This window comes from Myotis myotis, unplaced genomic scaffold (assembly GCF_014108235.1).
Source record: "Myotis myotis isolate mMyoMyo1 unplaced genomic scaffold, mMyoMyo1.p scaffold_m19_p_3, whole genome shotgun sequence".
NCBI classification, from domain to species: domain Eukaryota; kingdom Metazoa; phylum Chordata; class Mammalia; order Chiroptera; family Vespertilionidae; genus Myotis; species Myotis myotis.
Window position 1 is genome coordinate 174584192 of NW_023416335.1, and position 19396 is coordinate 174603587.

The window sequence follows — 19396 nt, forward strand, 5'->3', positions numbered from 1 at the left end:
ATTTCTCCCTCTAGTAATGTTAGGGGCAGAAACAGAATAGTGGGGACTAGCTATTATTATAAGAAATATTAATCCTGCTCTGTTAACCGTGATTGTTCTGTTCTGATTAGAGAAACCACATTCTAACCTGGCTGAGAGTTGTCCAACCCAGGGACATGGGAGCCAACATCGGAATGCAGTCCATCCTCCTTTTCCGAGAACTGCCTATCATTATAGAAAGATTAACAACCTTGTTGCTGAAACAATCTAGTCCCAGAGGCACCTGCCCTTTGCCCACCCTTTATGACCCCCCAGCCCACATTACCTGTAACCTGTAACCCTTGTACCTTGCCTGCTTCCCCAGGCCTGTAATCTTACTTTCCCATGTAATCTTTGTCCTTCTATCCAATATAAGCAGCTGGTTTATGGGATAGGGCAGAACAGATTTTTGTGGATGACCTGCTGCTCTCCCATACTGCTGGCAGTATTGGAATAAACACTCATACATGACTCAACACTGTCTCTGCTTAATTGGCTCAAGTACAGATAGGTAGCCCTGACCCATTGGTTGTTGGGTTTCAGAAATTTTTGACTGGAAGAGATGCAGATAACTTGTCGGTGGACAGAATATGGAAGAGATGCAAATAACTTTCATCCAAAGATGTGTTGCTAGTGCTCACTTCGGCAGCACATATACTAAAATTGGAAGGACACAGAGAAAATTAGCATAGCCCTGCACAAGGATGACATGCAAATTCATGAAGTGTTCAATTTATTTTTTAAAAGGTGGCTAACTGGATACTAATCAGTAGTACATCCTATAAATCTTACGCAATAAATAACCTTGCTTCTTGAATTGGTTATAACATCTTCACTGTTTCCTTTATTTACTTAATCAATGAGTTAAGTAACATCTTTGACACATGTTCATCTTATATTTGCCAGAAAGTCATGAGTTCACCTTTTTGAAAATTATTCTTTAACATATCTCATACCTGTACATAGATGCTGGTCACAGGTCTGTCCAACTATAACAGGGAGAGGACCAGCGATTGTACGTGCTGCATTTCATGAATTTTGAGAAGGCTGAGTTAAAACTATGAAATAGTGATGTAAAGAACTGGATCTAAGTTCAATTTATTTCAAATCTTAGTGGACAAGTGACTGCAATAACCAAAACATGTGTATCTCATGAAACCTCTTCCTACACAGCAATTGGAGTGAGGATCATATTGACAATAGTTAAAAGGAATCCATATTTCAAACAGTGTGGGAAGCCACCACTTGCCAATATTGTCAGTGCACCAAGGAACTCAGAAGGCCAATGGACCTTGGGCGTTAGCAGAGCTGAAGCAAAGCACCCAATTGTTGAGATAGTGGTGGCTCAAGGCAATTCCCTAACCCCGTGGTTGGCAAACCGCGGCTCAAGAGCCACATGCAGCTCTTTGGCCCCTGGAGTGTGGCTCTGTAAGGTCCCAAGACCCTCGGTGAGTCCGACGGAGGGGGCGACGACCCCAAGTCAAACGCAGAGACCGAAGCTTGATGCAAAAGCAAGAGGTTCTTTATTACAAGCGCAGCGCAGGGGCTCTCAGGCAGACAGACAGCAACACAAGGGAAGTGCTGGCTGACTGGAGCCCTGAGCAATGGCAAAGCATGAGCTTATAAAGGCAAAAACCACACGCAGGTGGCCTGGGGAACAGGAATTTGTGTTAACAGTTAACTCATAACTCATCTCCTGCAAGGACAGGCCTGTGTTTGTAGTTGACTCATTTCCTAGGGGCAGAGTGGTCTGTCTTTACACAACCGGATCCCAGGAGGAGATAAGATAGCTATGCTATGACCAGACCAGAGCACCAGAGCTTACAGGAAAGGTCAGTTAAAACACAGGAGGAGGGGGGTTTTCTCTTTGATCTTACATTAACCAGGGCTTACTGGAAAAGTTAGTTAAGAGGGGGAAGGGAGGTTTCAGCGGCCTTAAGCTCTTCCACAAAATACCACGTGCAGGTGTGCACGTTCAGTGCGATTGAAACTTCGTGGCCCATGAGCAGAAGTCGGTCTTTTGTGGAAGAGCCACACTCAAGAGGCCAAAGAGCCGCATGTGGCTCGCGAGCGGCGGTTTGCCAAACTTTACCTTTGATATGCCTATATGGATTGCTAAAGGGCAAATGTGCATTCAAGTAAATAAATAGCGGACCAGGGCAGAAGTCGGGGTGTCTCTTCAAGGAAGAGGCTCCATCTGGCCCTCAATGCCTTCTAAATTCATATTTCTTGTATAGCATTTTCATTTGTGTGTTGGCCCCTCCTTCAGATCCTGAACCCCGCCATGAAGGTCACGGCAAAACAGTGTTGACGATTTTGAATGTTTTGACCAACCTCTGGTAAAATAAGTTAGATTTTTGTTTTTATTTTTTCTTGTCAAGTAGCTGATAAAAAACTTCTACTGTAAAAATACTTGTCAGTGACACATGGCTTCCTGTTTGCTAGTTCATGCCCTATTAGGGTTATTTTCTAAACCAGCAGTTTCTCTGTAGGAGTCCTCTAATGCCTTCTGTCCACTGTGTAAAGGTAGGTTTAGTTGAAACTAGGTTATATTATTTGCATTTAACCAACCACCCACGATCTGCAATATGTTACTTCACTCTGAAGGGGTCCAGAGAGGAACTCTGCCAGTGTGTGAAGTTTCTACTCTTCTCTGAGAAGGCAATGTGTGGCAGATTTAGAGTAAAGAACCCAGTGCAAACTGGCAGTATGTTAAATATCAGTAAAGTTTAAATTCTTGCTTGCATTTTTCAATAAAAATAAAATGAAGTAGGAATCATGATATTTTCTTCCTGCATCCCAGCGGCTTTTCTTGCACACTCCAAGGATATACACAGCCTACAGGCGTCTGAAAAAGGATGTAGTTTCTTTTCCAGTCTGAGGTTTGGCAGTCACTATATAGGTACCACCACTTGGGGGCAGCGGTGTCCCACAACAGTGGGATCCATGTTTCAGAGATGAATAAACCATTTCTAAAAAGAGTAACTGTAACTAGTTGGGGAGGACAGCATGTGACCCGCTGTACACAGATCCTTCTTCAACTTGCCCACTGATGGTGCTTAACTGCACCTGAGCCCTGCGCTTCTGGAGAGCAGCGATGATAAAGAACACCTCCCCCAACCTTTTGTTTCCAGAAATCCCCCATTCTTTGTGCTGTAGGAAATGGCTTACTCAAAGAAATACCCTTCCCTATAAGACTTAGAACTCACTGTCCACTCTCTCATTGACACCCATAATTCTCAGGGTTGACCCCTCTGTTTACTTGTGACAAATCTGCTGATAAGATCACAGATCCTCCAACTTCCCATTCTTTGTTATAATGGATCATCGAAGGTTAGATCTATTTGTTCCCCTAAACTCGATAACAACAGAGAAAAACACTTCCTGTTCTGCCACCCGACTGAGGCTTCTGATTACAGAACAAAGCAACTACGAATCACCCCAGTATAGCCTATTTAGCCTTGTCTCTCTAAGACACAGTGAACCTTCTGAGGCACTCGGGGTGCTCTCCTTAGCGCCTCAATATAGTTCATCACTTTACTTGTCTAGTTTTGTCTTTGATACATGTCTTGATTCCCCCTCAAAGAAGCTTCAGCAAACCTCAGCATACCGTCCCGGCAGACGGATTCCTTCATACTTGCACAATTATTTGCCAGGCAAACCTTGTCCAGAAAGAAATAATGTTTCATGTTCAATACCAAACTTCATAAAACATGTCTTTCTCAATATATTTGCAGCCACCATTTACATTCTATAAAAGCTTCCACTTACATCTTCAACATAATACAATATTTTTAACAAAAGGGTATGCAGGAAAAGTCTTTCATTTCAAATACTATTGGTATTTCTTCAGAGTCAGTTGTGGGTTGAACTGTGCTCCACCCCACCCACCCACCACCACCACCACCACCACCAAAAAAGAGACATTGTGTAAGTTAAGATGAGGTTGAAGCAGAATTCCTTGGACTGGAACACACAGTGTTCCCCTGGGCAGACTAGTTCTTTGTCCTTGGGAATGAATGAATGAATCCACGGATGGAAGGTGGTATAGTAAAGGTGGACATTTACTGAAGAACAATTACGGACTCCCATGTGGGGAGGGGAAAGAGCCCCACAGAACAGACTCCCACATGGGGAGGGGGAAGAGTCCACAGAACAGACTCCCACATGGGGAGGGGGAAGAGTCCACAGAACAGACTCCCACATGGGGAGGGGGAAGAGTCCACAGAACAGACTCCCATGTGGGGAGGGGGAAGAGTCCCACTGAGTCCCTGTTTCCATGGTTTATAAAGGCTATAGATCAGTGATGGCAAACCTATGACACGCGAACTCATTTTTTTGGTTGATTTTTCTTTGTTAAATGGCATTTAAATATATAAAATAAATATCAAAAATATAAGTCTTGCCGAAACCGGTTTGGCTCAGTGGATAGAGCGTCGGCTTGCGGACTGAAAGGTCCCAGGTTCGATTCCGGTCAAGGGCATGTACCTGGGTTGCGGGCACATCCCCAGTGGGAGATGTGCAGGAGGCAGCTGATCGATGTTTCTCTCTCATCGATGTTTCTAACTCTCTATCTCTCTCCCTTCCTCTCTGTAAAAAATCAATAAAATATATTTAAAAAAAAAAAATATATATATATATATATATATATATATATATATATATATATATATATGTCTTTGTTTTACTATGGTTGCAAATTTCAAAAAATTTCTGTATGTGACACGGCACCAGAGTTAAGTTAGGGTTTTTCAAAATGCTGACACGCCGAGCTCAAAAGGTTCGTCATCACTGCTATAAATCTTGGTGCCTTGATATCCCCTCTGATTGGTCACTATTTCCTTGAACTGGTTATTATAGTAACTTCTGAGCTCAAAGGTCAAACCTCACATGGGACAAGTGAGGTTTTTCCTCCCCTCCTTCCTTATTGTTTTCCTATTCCCTTTGGGGTTTCTTCTCCTTCTGGATGAAGGGCTTCCTTCTCTTTATTTTGTAAATATAGACCTTTTGCTGTTTCCAGCTCCCTAGTTCAATGGAGATACATCTGTTGCAGCTTTTCAGCTTCCCTATTCTATGGAGATACACCTTTTGCTGCTCTGCAGCCCTGTGTTTCTTCCATGGTCCCCTTAATTTCTAAAGTTTCCTAAACCTGTCTTTTTCACCACCAAAAATTCTTGTTTCAAGGTCATACTCAAGTATTGTGGTCCCTTGTTCCAATATGACTGGTATCCTTATAAGAAGAAAAGAAGAGCCCAGCCGGCGTGGCTGTGGTTGAACGTCAAGGTCTATGAACCAGGAGGTCATGGTGTGATTCCCAGCCAGGGCACGTGCCCGGGTTGCAGGCTCACTCCCCAGTGTGGGGCGTGCAGGAGGCAGTTGATCAATGATTCTCATCATTGATGTTTCTATCTCTCTCTCCCTCTCCCTCTCTGAAATCAATAAACAATATTTTTTAAAAAAAAAAAAAGCTGGGGTTTCACAGGAATGCCCTAGGAAGGGGGCCAGAATGCCCAAAACCGCAAGTGTGAATACTCGGGTAAGGACTTCACCTGGACACCGATATGAGTGGGACCTCCACCCTCATTGGGCGATGATAACTGAGAGCTCCGACCACCCAGCGCGGGTGCTTGCTGTACCACAGCTCACATCCGGAACCCTGCTGGACTTCCACTCCAGCAGACACGAGCTGCCACTGCAGCCGCCTGGCTTCAGATGGACGCCCGCCTCTCCGGAGACCTGGGGCCGCTGCCAGTGGCCAGGGCATTGCACTGAACATTTGCTCTGCTCACTTCCATCATGTAAGCTCCCCCTCTCTGTATGTAATGTGCATGTGACTCTACTGGCTTACTGGGGAGGCCTCCCCTAATACACCTGGCATCGTGGAAAGACACACACGTGTGCGAGTGACTCCTTTTGGTGGTGCTCCCTTGCTCAGACACATGTCAAAGAGATGATTTTCAGGTTCTTGAGCAAGACCTCCCTGGGTTGTAAAACTCACAAGAGGCATTTAAGAATAGTTACATCTCAAAGGGGCAGAGAAAGAATGTGTAATTATCTTTCCTAAAGCAAATACTCTAGAAGAAGGGAGCTCAGGGGGGCCTAAAGTCGGAGAGAAGCCTGTCTAAGGTTAGCCAAGCTGAGGACAGTAAAGCCATCTTGCTCAGTGGCCTTCGACTGCGTGAAAGCTGTTGTTTTTATTGACCCTATTAATTATTTGGTGATAAAGAGGGAGAACCAAGATGGCGGCATAGGTTAACGCCGGAATTTGCTGCCTTGAACAACTACCTCAAAAGTGAAACTAAAAGACTGAACGGACATCACCCAGAACCACAGGAACGCTGGCTGAGTGGAAGTCCTACAACTAGGAGGAAAGAGAAATGCATACGGACACTCAGAGGAGGCGCAGTGCTGAAGTCAAATTCTGAGGTGCGGAGTGCGTGGAGCGGGCTGGCAGCGGAGGGCGCGGTTGGCGTTTTCAATCGGGAGGGAGTCGCAGACTCTGAGCTCCAGATACGGGCGAGTCTTTAGGGACCCAGACTCAAATGGGAGAAGCGGGACTGTCTGGCTTCGGTCAGAGCGAGTGCAGCTTTCTCTCCGAGGTTTGCAGCGGTTGCTGGGACTCAGAGAGGCAGAGCCCCTGGTGACAGGACTGAGAGCCACCATAACTGCTCTCTCCGGCCCACCCTGTTGATCCTGTGCGACCCGCCCCGCCCAAGCCCTGCACAGAGGCATTTGCCGGATAGCCTCAGGCAAAGGCTAGATTAGCACCTCCCTAGAGGACAGAAGTTCTCTCACTGCAGCCACAGCTGATTCTCACAGCCACTTGGCCTGGAGGTCAAACCCTCCCTGGTATTAGCTACAACAATCAAGGCTTATCTACAAGACTCCGAACAAAGACCACTAGGGGGTGCACCAAGAAAGCATAAAAAATGCGGAGACAAAGAAACAGGACAAAATTGTCAATGGAAGATATAGAGTTCAGAACCACACTTTTAAGGTCTCTCAAGAACTGTTTAGAAGCCGCCGATAAACTTAATGAGATCTACAAGAAAACTAATGAGACCCTTGATGTTATGATGGGGAACCAACTAGAAATTAAGCATACATGGACTGAAACAACGAATATTATACAGACTCCCGACAGCAGACCAGAGGAGCGCAAGAATCAAGTCAATGATTTGAAATGCGAGGAAGCAAAAAACACCCAACCGGAGGGGTGGAATGAAAAAAGAATCCAACAATGCGAGGATAGTGTAAGGAGCCTCTGGGACAGCTTCAAGCGTACCAACATCAGAATTATAGGGGTGCCAGAAGATGAGAGAGAGCAAGATATTGAAAACCTATTTGAAGAAATAATGACAGAAAACTTCCCCCACCTGGTGAAAGAAATGGACTTACAGGTCCAAGAAGAGCGGAGAACCCCAAACAAAAGGAATCCAAAGAGGACCACACCAAGACACATCATAATTAAAATGCCAAGAGCAAAAGACAAAGAGAGAATCTTAAAAGCAGCAAGAGAAAGAAACCCAGTTACCTACAAGGGAATATCCATACGACTGTCAGCTGATTTCTCAACAGAAACTTTGCAGGCCAGAAGGGAGTGGCAAGAAATATTCAAAGTGATGAATACCAAGAACCTACAACCAAGATTACTTTATCCAGCAAAGCTATCATTCAGAATTGAAGGTCAGATAAAGAGCTTCACAGATAAGGAAAAGCTAAAGGAGTTCATCACCACTAAACCAGGATTATATGAAATGCTGAAAGGTATCCTTTAAGAAGAGGAAGAGGAAGAAAACGGTAAAGATACAAATTATGAACAACAAATATGCATCTATCAACAAGTGAATCTAAGAATCAAGTGAATAAATAATCTGATGAACAGAATGAACTGGTGATCATAATAGAATCAGGGACATAGAAAGGGAATGGACTGACTATTCTTGGGGGGGGAAAGGGGTGTGGGAGATGCGGGAAGAGACTGGACAAAAATCGTGCACCTATGGACGAGGACAGTGGGTGGGGAGTGAAGGCGGAGGGTGGGGCGGGAACTGGGAGGAGGGGAGTTATGGGGGGAAAAAAGAGGAACAAATGTAATAATCTGAACAATAAAGATTTAATGGAAAAAAAACATCAAAAAAAAATTATTTGGTGATAAAGAAACAATCTATTAAGCATTTCACACCAAACAAGATAGTTTGGATTTAAAAAAATTATATATATATATATACAATGTATTACCACACTTTACTTACCCGTTTAAAAAATTAGTTGAGGGCTTGGGGCTGACAAAGTATAATTTTTCCTATCTGAAATAAAATGAGAAACAGACTCTAGTTTATCATTTTCATGCAAAACAACTGGGATTTTTTTCAATAACAGATTATTGTGTACAACAGGAGATACCTGCATTTCTAACCTTGTTTGTTTGTTTATTTATTTATTTTTAGAAACTCTTGAATCAAAGATACAAATTTTCTTTAAAGAATAAAGTTTCCAGTCTGGCAGGTCAGCGGTTGAGCGTCAACCCAAGAACCACAAGGTTCCAGATCAGGGCACAGGCCTGGGTTGTGGGCTCGATCTCCAGTAGGGCGGGAGGATTCTCTCTCATCACTGATGTTCTATCTCTCTCTCCCTCTCCCTTCCTTTCTGAAATCAATAAAAATATTAATATATATATTAAAAATTTAAAAAGAAAGAATAACCTCTCCAACAAGGTAACTCAGTGCCACATTCCGAATCCCAGAACAAGGTCATGTCTAATGAGCTTTCTCTCTGCATTCCCACTTCTACACCCACTCCTGTCAAGGTCCAGGACAGATGGGCCATCAGTTCAAAGACCCACAGCAGGACAACCCCCACTGGCTTCCTGCCCAGGACGTTATGGAGCGAATAGCAAACATCTGTTCTTACATCTGCAACCCAGATCTAAGAAGGAGACAGCTGCTAGCCACACGCCCTCCACCCCCAGACAAAGCTTTAAAAAATGCTGATGGAAGCCAAGAATTAAAACACCAAAACAGCTGATGCCGGCTGCCGGCCGGGAGGCTGAGCGAGATGCCGTATGCCAACCAGCTCAGCGTGCGGATCAGGGAGCTCACCAACAAGAATGTCAAGTTCATCATGGAAACTACAGACCTAGCGGTGGCCAATTCTACTCGAAGGGCCTTCATCACCGAGGTGCCCACAATAGCCATTGACTGGGCTCAAATGGACGCCAATTCTTTAAATTCCTCAGTCCTTGCAGGCTTGGATGAACCCCCTCACTCGCAATGACATTGTGGACTAGCTGCAGTACTTCGGGGCTGCACGCGTGAGTTCTGCCCGAGAGCTCGGTGGAGTTCACTGTGGACGTGCGGTGCCACGAAGACCAGACTCATGACGTCACATCTCGGAGACCTTCATCTCCAGTAGCCCCCCGTCATTCCAGTGACATCCCGGAGCCGAGATAACGACCCCAATGACTACGTGGACCAGGACGGACATCCTCGTCGTCAAACTGCGAAAGGACCAGGAGCTCAGACCGTGCGCCTATGACCCAAAGGGCTTTGGCAAGGAACATGCTCAGTGGAACCCGACTGCAGGGGTGGCTTTGGAATACGGTCCCGACAGCGCCCTGAAGCACACAATGGACCCCAAGCCCGAGGAGTGGCCAAAGAGGGAGTACTCAGAGCTGGAGGAAGATGAGTCCCAGACTTCACACGACCCCCGCAGCAAGCCAGAGAAGTTTTACTACCACGTGGAGGCCTGTGGCTCTCTGCGCCCCGCCCCATCGTCCTCTCAGCCCTCTCTGGGTTGAAGAAGCTGAGTGATTCACAGGCCCAGTTAAGCCACGAGATCCAGAGGGACGTCCTCAGCATAAACTAGCTGCAGCCCATCCGCCTGAGCAGAAAAGGATCCGAGCAGCAGCTGTGTGCAGGTCTCCTGAGACTCCCCTAGCTCCTGAAGTCCCAGCTGCTGTGCTTAACTTCTTGGCAAGCCAGCAGCACCAACTCGAGAGGTAGCAGAGGGGAAAGGAGCCCCTCCCAGCCTTGCTTGGTCCCAGGTAGATTACCAGATGCCCCTGGTATTTAAGGCAGGACAGTCATTCACTGAGCATGCAGCATTTCTGGCCCTGCCTGCTGATGACCACTTCTCACCAGAACCCAGACCTTCCTTCCCCCCTGACCTGCTTGTAGGGGTCATACTGCTTCTCTGTTGAAAACCACTGAGCTAAACCCTCCTCTTTAGGTCTAGCTCTTGACTTACTTTCTGTGTGAAAGTTAGCATTTTCAGAGTTGTACCTTAGGTTTCTGCTGTTAGGATTGAGTGTTAGAAGTCTAATTCAGGCCACCTACAAACCCACCCCTGCCCACCGTCAGCCTATGCTTCGCTCACATCCCAGGTGTCTTTAGACCCTGGCTGCCTCCTCCCCCACCCCACCCCCAAATAAATCCTGTATTTAGTTCTAAAAAACAACAAAGAAACCAAAACATAATAGAATAGAAAATAACATAATGTTGTAAGGGTAAGTATTGAGTCAGGTACGTATATATGTACGTATGTATGTATGTGTCCCAGTGAGAAGGCTAACCCCTATTTTGTAAAACTACTGTTTGGAATTCTCTGCTATTCTTTAGAAGGCCTCTTATTCTAAAAAATATATAATAACTCTGCTTTCTAGCCTGCTTTAGCTTGCTTGAATAATGAGGAAGATAAACTTAACTGTCTGACCTTGTCGGCCCAGTACTCTCAATACTCTCAATGCCATGCCAGGTGCATTTTTTAATTGGGTAGAACTGTGGAGTTTTCAAGGCCACCAGCAAGATAACCACTAAGCACACATAGGGCTGGCTCTTTCATAAAAAGGGAAGTTCTGCTTGTAGCTCTGCTTAGAATTTGAATTCATTTTCTCTAAGCCCACCACGGTGAATAAAGTGTAACTCCAAACTCTCTGAGCATTGCTTGATTTATTCTGGTTCTCTGTAACACCAGGTCATAATATAAGGTGTATTCCTTTGAGAACTGTTCTGGAAATCCACAATAGTTACTTGAAGAGAAGGGGGAAAGGAGTCAGTTAATCCCTTCTGTTTTACATAACAATAGGCCAGGTTTTGAGATCTAGTCTCACCCCCTCAATTAACCTACCAATTGATATTACTGGTATTCCAAATCAAGCCAGGAGTTTTTGGCTACCCGTTTGGCATTTGAAAGCCAGACTCATTTCATTTCTATTCTCATTCACCTCCTGGCAAGCAGCCTCTTTCACTCACTTCTGGTCGGCCTGTATAGAATAAAGTGAACAGGTAAAAAACAAAAATCACATCACTCTTGATTCTGTAAGTGGATAGATATGGACACATAAAAATAATCTCAAGGGATAAGAGAAGGAATAATAATCTCAGGGGATTAGAGAACATCTTAACCCAAGCTCCGTCTTCTTTACAACTGAGAAAAAGTTACTGCCATTGCCATTAAGTGGTTTACTTGAGCTCATGCAGCAATTTAGTGATCGATTCAGAGCAAGAAACTTAAGTCTTCATATTTTCAGACAAGGGTTCTGTCTGGTATCTCTAGGCCCCCCGATAGAGAGGTGTGTGAATAGTACTGAGGTGTGGATATGTTTTCATTAACTTTTACTCAACAGTCTGCACCCTGAATTGTCTGGAACACAGCAGACAGATAGTGTGTGCCGCTGGTATGTATCTTCATTCTTTCTCAATTTACTTGGAGTCAAAGCCTTTTGAAGAAAGAGGCTGAGTCCAATTTGACATCAGTCATCATACAGCAGCTGCCTCAGTGGGGCTGTAAGATGGTGACTCCCAGGGGTGTTCTGGGCAGTGTGTTTCCATCTCTGTAGCACCTGATGGAGAGTGTATCTGCAGCTTATTAAAATACCCATAGTTATAAAAAGTGGATGAAACTTAGGAGTTTATGTCAGTTATACCTCAATAAGACTGAAATAGAAGAAGGAGGAGAAGGCAGAATAAGGGAAAAAGAAGGAGATATTTTCTTGTCCTGGATTCCAAGACAAAATTTTATAAGGTGAAAGGCCTAGTGGAAGTTGGGAAAAGGTTCTATCTTTTTTATGGTGAGAACATTTAAGTTCCACTCTCTTAGAAAATTTCATTTATAAAATACAAAGTTTTCAACTATAGTCACCACATTTTACTTTACAACCTCAGACCTTATTATCTTGTAGCTGAAAGTTTGTACCCTTTTAGTAACTTCTCCCTATTTTCCCCACTCCCCATTCCCTGGCAACCACTTTTCTGTTCTATTTTTACGAGTTTGACTTGTTAAACTCTTTTTTTAAAGATTTCACATGTAAAAAAAAAGAAAGAAAAGAAAAAAATTTCACATGTGAGACCGCACAGTATTTGTCTTTCTCTGTCTGGCTTATTTCACTTAGCAAAATGCCCTTATGTATCATTCATGTTGTTTCAAATGGTAGGAATTCCTTCTCTCTTATGGCTGAATAATATTCCATTACATGTATATGAAGCAGGAATTTTAGGGAAATATAGGCAGGCTTAGGGATTTTTTTTTTTTTTTTTATTAGTTAAGGTATTACAAATGTGTCCTCATCCCCCCCATTAACCCCCAACCTCCCCCCCACACACACTCATGCTCCCATCCCCCTGTTGTCCATGTCCATTGGTATGGCTTAGGGATTTTTTTTAGAATTGGGGTCCATGGAAAAAACACAGGGAGAAGGTACATTTCCATAACACAAGGAAGCCAGGTGCAGTTACATCTCCATAAGACAAGGGAGTGGCAACAGGTATATTTCCATAAGACAAGGAAACTGGAAGTAGCCAAGAAAGGTCTATATTGACAAAATGGGGAGAGGGAAGCCCTTCATTCAGATGGAAAAGAAGAAAGCCCAGAGGGAATAGGGGAACAGTGGGGAAGGAGCAGGGAGAACCTAACATGTCCCATGTGAGGTTCAACCTTTGAGCTCAGGAGTTAATATAGTAACCAACTGAAGGGAAATATTGACCAATCAGAGGGGATGTCAGGCACCAGGATCTGCAGCCTTTATAAAGCCATAGGGAAAGGAACCCAGTGGGACCCTTTTCCCCCTCCCTACGTGGGAGTCCGTTCTGTGGGACTCTTCCCTCTCCCCACTTGGGAGTCTGTACTTGTTCTAAATAAATCTCCACCTTTGCTATACCACTTTCTGTCCATGGATTCATTCTTTGATTCCAGTGGACAAAGAACCCGGGTTTCAGTCCAAAAATTCCGTATCATATATGCTACATCTTCTTTCATCCATTTGAAACCAGACAACCAATGGGTCCCAGTTGCCTGTCACTACTTGAGCCAATTAAGCAGACACAGGGTTGAATCATATGTGAGTGTTTATTCCAATAATGCTGGCAGCGTGGGAGAGCAGCAGGTCATCCACAAAGATCTGCTCTACCCCCCACCATAAGCCACCTGCTTATAATGCATAGGACAAAGATTACATGGGCAAGTAGGAATTACAGCCATGGGGAAGTAGGCAAGGCATAATGGTTACAGGTTACAGGCAATGTGGGCTGTGGGTCGCAATGATGGAGTGCCTCTGGTAACAGATTCCTTCAGCAACAAGGCTGTTAATCTTTCCATGATGATGGGCAGTTCTCGGAAAAGAAGAATGGACTGACTGCATTCCCAGGGTAACTCCTATGCCCCGGGGAGTACAGCTCTCATCCAGGATAGAATGTGCTTTCTCCAATCAGAACAATCCTGGTTAACAGAGCATGATGAATATTTCTTATAATTATAGCTAGTCCCCATTATTCTCTTTCTGCCCCTAACACATTCATCTGTCGATGGACACAGGTTGTTTCCATATCTTGCCTATTGTGAACAATGCTGCAATGAAAATGGGGTGAAGATATCTTTTCTAGTTAGTGTTTTTGTTTTCTTCAGACAAATACCTAGAAGTAGGATTGCTGGATCAAGTCATGGTTTTATTTGTAATTTTTTGAGGAACCTCTATTTTTGTTTTCCAGGGTGGCTGCACCAATATACATTCCTAACAACAGTGCACAGAGTTCTCTTGTCTCCACATCCTCGCCAGCACTTATCTCTTGTTTTCTTGATGATTGCCATCTTAACCAGTGGGAGGTGATATATCATTGTGGTTTGGATTTGCTTTGCCCTGATGATTAGTGATGTTGGGCACCTTTTCATGGGCCTGTTGCCTATTTGTATGTCTGCTATTCAGACCCTCTGTTTATTTTTAAACGGGACTAACTTAAACATAATATATTATTAGTCATATAAATTAATTCATTTAAGTGAGCAATACACATCATTTCCAACACTCCTTTCCTTGGACCCAAATCAAAGCTTTTGTAAATTTCTCCTCGCAACGAATGTTTTGTACAACACAACCGGACAGAGTCCAGATTTCAATTCTATGGCCAATCCATTGTAAAGGTGGCAGGTGGCCCCTGTCAAAATCCAGAAACTGCTAAAAAATAAAACCAAATCAATATAATTGTCTTTAGTAAGAGTTTATTGTGTGTAGATGGACAGTTCACAAAGAGAATTGTCAAACCAGTAGTGTTACGGAGCCCAGAGCTATGTTGTTATAGGATGGCTTATAAAATAAAAACACTGAGGCTAGTCAATCTTTATAGTTACTTATAGCATTTGGTTTTCCCCCCAAATGACAGGGGATTTGTTAAAAGTGGTCATCTTGCCGAAACCGGTTTTGCTCAGTGGATAGAGCGTCAGCCTGCAGACTGAAAGGTCCCAGGTTGATTCCGGTCAAGGGCATGTACCTGGGTTGCAGGCACATCCCCATTAGGAAATGTGCAGGAGGTGGCTGATGGATGTTTCTAACTCTCTATCTCTCTCCCTTCCTCTCTGTAAAAAATCAATAAAATATATTTTTTTTAAAAAAGTGGTCATCTTATGCTAATTTTGGAAAACTATTTATTTTTTTAAAAATATATTTTCATTGATCTCATAGAAGAAGGGAAAGGGACAGAGAGATTTAGAAACATCAATGATGAGAGAGAATCTGCCTCCTGCACACCCTCACTGGGAATCAAGCCTGCAACCCGGGCATGTGCCCTGACCAGGAATTGAACTGTGACCTCCTGGCTCATAGGTCAACACTCAACCACTGAGCCACACCAGGTGGATAACAATTTAGGTTTTTTCTATTGATTTTTTTTTTTTTTTATAGAGAGGGAGGGAGAGGGATAGAGAGTTAGAAACATCGATCAGCTGCTTCTTGCACACCCCCTACCGGGATGTGCCCGCAACCAAGGTACATGCCCTTGACTGGAATCGAACCTGGGACCCTTCGGTCCACAGGCCGACGCTCTATCCACTGAGCCAAACCGGTTAGGGCAATTTAGGTTTTTAAAGTGACTTTCAGAGGCATTTATAAGAAACAACCCTAGTTAGGTTTTGCTTACACTGCAGAATAAGCTACTTTAGATTTCACTTACATGGCTTAGCTGGTTCTGCTGTTCAGGGAATTTTCAAGTCTAGTCTCTATTTGTATTTTGTTTTAACTCCGGCCCCGACCCGCGGGGCATGCAACGTGGGTACCGTGACGATTCCTGTAAGGGAATGAGAGGATAGGAGACGCGAAGAAATGGAGGCAAGACAAGATCCTGATCAAGCCTCAAATTTTATTCTTCCAGCGGCAGAATATATATTGTTTTAGGGACGGGGGGGTGGGGGGTGGGGGGGGGGTGGGGGGTGGAGAAGCCTATTAGCTTATCAACAGGGTTGTAGCAGGCTCCAGGTTGTGGCGGTAGTTGCTTCAGGGTATGAGATAATTATCTTTAGCTGCTGACCAAACCTCAGGACATACGTGGTTTCTGGTAACTAGGAGTTCCTACCAGAAACTTATTGTTCTTAAGATGGCTTTGTCTAGGCCAATATCTCTAATGGCTCCCAACAAACTCCTATATTCTCGTTCATTCAAGAAATTATCATAAGCTCTTTCCCTTGTAAATGAGCATTTAAGGTAAGATACAAAGCCCCTGCCCACCAAAAACGTAAGCAGACAGGTTTTAAAATTAAAAGTTAATTTCCCAATGGTATTTTTCACAGAAATAGAACAAACAATCCTAAATTTGTATGGAACCACAAAAGACCCCCAAATAGCCAAAACAGTCGAGAAAAATGGAACAAAGCTAGAAGCATCATGCTCCCTGATGTCAAAGTATATTACAAAGCCGCAATAATCAAAACAATATGGTACTAACAAAAAAACATACCTATCAATGGAACAGAATTGAGAGCCCAGAAATAAATCCATGAATTTGACCAAAACCTATAACCAAACAAAAGCTTTACTTGGGAGCCTTTTTAGGTATTGCAAATCTGGAAGACACAGATATAGGTAGAAACCCAACTTGATTCTGAGGGAGAATGAAAGGATCAGAGTTTATAAAGATAGAGAAAAGGGAGTTTCCAAGGAGTTGCACAAGTTGCTTTGAAAGAGCTATGATCGGTGCTGGCAAACCAACTTATATTATGGTATAAATGATTAACTGCTAGGTATGTCCTATTGCTAGTAAAAAAAAAAAAAAAATTAATAGAGTTCAGTGACGCAGAGCCAGTTCCAGAAACTGTATCCCCAGCTGGCGTGGACATTGGTTGAACATTGACCTATGAACCAGGAGGCCACAATTTGATTCCTGGTCAGGGTACATGCCCAGGTTGCCAGCTCAATCCCCAGAGGAGGCGTGTAGGAGGCAGCCAATCCATGATTCTCTCTCATCATTGACGTTGTTTCTATCTCTCTTTCCCTCTCTGAAAACAATAAAAATATATTTAAAAAAGAAATTGCATCATGATGTATTGTTGGTTTTAGCCCAGTTCAAAAGTTCAGTTTCACTTGGAGGGAGTGTGTTAACTCAGCTTCCTGCATGCCACCCATTTTAAACTGCTCTCTGGAGAATACCAATTCTATTTTGCTGTTTTTCTTCCACATGATCAATTAATTTATGATGAAGGAGCCAAAATTATACAATGGGGAAAGGACAATCTATTCATAATGGTGCTGGGAAAACCTGACAGCCACATGCAAAAGAATAAAACTGACACACTATCTTACACCATACACAAGAATTGACACTAAATGGATTAAAGACATGGATATAAAACCCAAAACCATAAAACTCCTGGAAGAAAACATAGGAGGTAAGTTCCTGACGTCATTCTTCAAGATGAGTTTTTAGATGTGACACCAAAAATAAAGACAACAAAAACAAATGAAACTACATCACATTAAAAAGCTTCTGCAGCTTGGCCAGTGTGGCTCAATGGTTCAATGTCAACCTATGAACCAGGAGGATTGGATTCTGATCAGGGCCCCATGCCCAGGGTTGCGGGCTTGATCCCCAGTAGGAGGCATGCAGGAGGCAGCCAATCAATGAGGCCCCAGCAGTGGAGGACCCCACATCCAAGACCCAGGAACCAGAAAGGCCCCCAGGAGTGGAGGGCCCGATGCCCAGAGGCCCAGCTGTGGCTCGCCCTGCAGACTCCCTCCGCCTGTCGCCCTGCAGGAGGAAGGACAACTGGAACCCAGACTTCAATGGGACTGTTCCTCCCAGCATCGCTCTCAGGTGCAACCACTTTCATGGGGAGGCTGGCAGCAGCAGATCTGAGGTGCAGTGGCCAGGAAGATGACTGGCTGCCTCCACCCTGACCCTTCATGGAATGATCCTCTAGGACAAATGTTCTTACAATAACACTTCTCAGTTGAATAGACATGTAAGACATTGGTCTTCATAGACATCTGTACATTTTTCTTTTGGTTACCTAATAAATTATGCAAAAGTTCCAACATCTTTCTCCTGTGTGTCCCTCCTTTGGTGGCTAGGGAAGGACTAAGTGAGGGTCCCCATAAGTCGCCTGACTTTGGGTGCTGGTAAGGCAGTCGGGGGACGTAGAGGGTCATCAAACTGGGACTCGCGTTTGGGGCCTCCAAGAGTCCAGCAGAGAGGCAGCCAGCAGCCCCAGGAACTCCTTAGCCCAGAACCCCTTCAGCTCCCTGGCCCCGCCCCTTACCTCTGCCTCCAGACTCTGGACTGGGCATGCCAGTTTCCAATCTCCACTCCCAAATTGACTTACCAAGGCTCATTGCTGATAAAGAACCAAAACTCAACAGAGTACATTTAAAGATTTAATTGGCTTTATTAAAAGATTCACAAATAAGCCCGGCCGGCGTGACTCAGTGGTCGAGCATGGGCTTATGAACCAGGAGGTCACAATTAGATTCCTGGTCAGGACATATGCCCAGGTTGTGGGCTCAATCCCCAGTGTGGGGCATGCAGGAGGCAGCCAATTGATGATTCTCTCTCATCATTGGTGTTTCTCTCCCTCTCCCCTCCTCTCTGAAATCAATAAAGACATCTCAAAAATAAAAAGATTCATGAATCAGGCAGCATCCCATCTAGCAACTAAAATGGCTTGTACAAAATGAAAGTTTTTTTTATAGGGAGAGGCTATGTCAGAGGCGTTATTAGCCAAAGAAAGGATTATTTTTACCCAGCTCATCTTCTCTGGAGGGGGAGGAGGAAGAACAGAAAGGGTTTTCCTATGCAGATTGTATCTTTGGGGGGCGGGGGGATGAGAGAGATGGAGAGGGTCCATGTGACCTACCTGGTGCCTGACTGGAAAAATCTAGTCTGGTTGATTGAGATTACATTTCTGGGAGAGACTGAAATTGCAGTTAAATCAGGTATAAAATCTAGGTTCGGTATCATGGGCTTTTAGCGGGAGTGGACCTGTGGGGCCTATGGTGTTTGCTTTCACATTACCAAATAGAGTAAAACTATTGTATCCAACATATCTGGGGTTTAAACCAGGCACTGCCTTAAACAATGCCCAGCAAAGTGTAAATGCGCAATAAATGTCAACTACAATTATTATAACCAGAGGCCTAGTGCACAAACTCGTGCACAGGATGGGGAGGGGATGTGGGAGGTTGGCCAGCCGGCCCCGCCCCCTGGTAGAACTCCTGGTCAAGGGGAAGATTTGCATATTAGGCCTTTATTATATAGGAGGATTGCTCAACTGTGATTTCTCTGGGATCAAAGTAATCCACTGGGATTGAACTCAACGTGTAGACTTTCTCCCTCAGGGGCTATTCCTGTAACCCCTTCACTTGACCTCACTAGTTTCTGGCATCCCACCCTTTCCCAGCTTCCCTTTAGGATTCTATGTGTCACCTTCAGTCCTCAGACTAACACTCCACCCCCTGAGTATACCAGCTAAGGCTGTGTCTGCTTCACATTTAATCATATTCAAGAATTTGCTCATAAAAAGGCTGTGGAGTGTTGCAGTATAAGGAAATCGAAGGCTATTTAAAAGTTATTCTCATTTGTTTCTAATGGCAGGACATGAAGAATTATTTTTTATTGGACATATC

General features: G+C 44.1%; 1 long non-coding RNA gene, 1 other non-coding gene and 1 pseudogene across 2 annotated transcripts; 2 read left to right on the forward strand and 1 right to left on the reverse strand.

Annotated features, from left to right (window-relative positions):
* The first annotated feature begins 651 nt into the window (after positions 1-651).
* On the forward strand, positions 652-757 carry LOC118652231. Its single transcript, XR_004966498.1, has one exon. It is a non-coding gene; the product is annotated as a U6 spliceosomal RNA (small nuclear RNA).
* A 7512-nt stretch (positions 758-8269) lies between these two features.
* On the reverse strand, positions 8270-15621 carry LOC118651307. Its single transcript, XR_004966162.1, has 3 exons — positions 15456-15621; positions 11146-11281; positions 8270-8327 (listed from the first exon to the last, which is right to left on the reverse strand). It is a non-coding gene; the product is annotated as an uncharacterized LOC118651307 (long non-coding RNA).
* On the forward strand, positions 8980-9885 carry LOC118651306 (annotated as a pseudogene).
* Positions 15622-19396: the final 3775 nt, after the last annotated feature.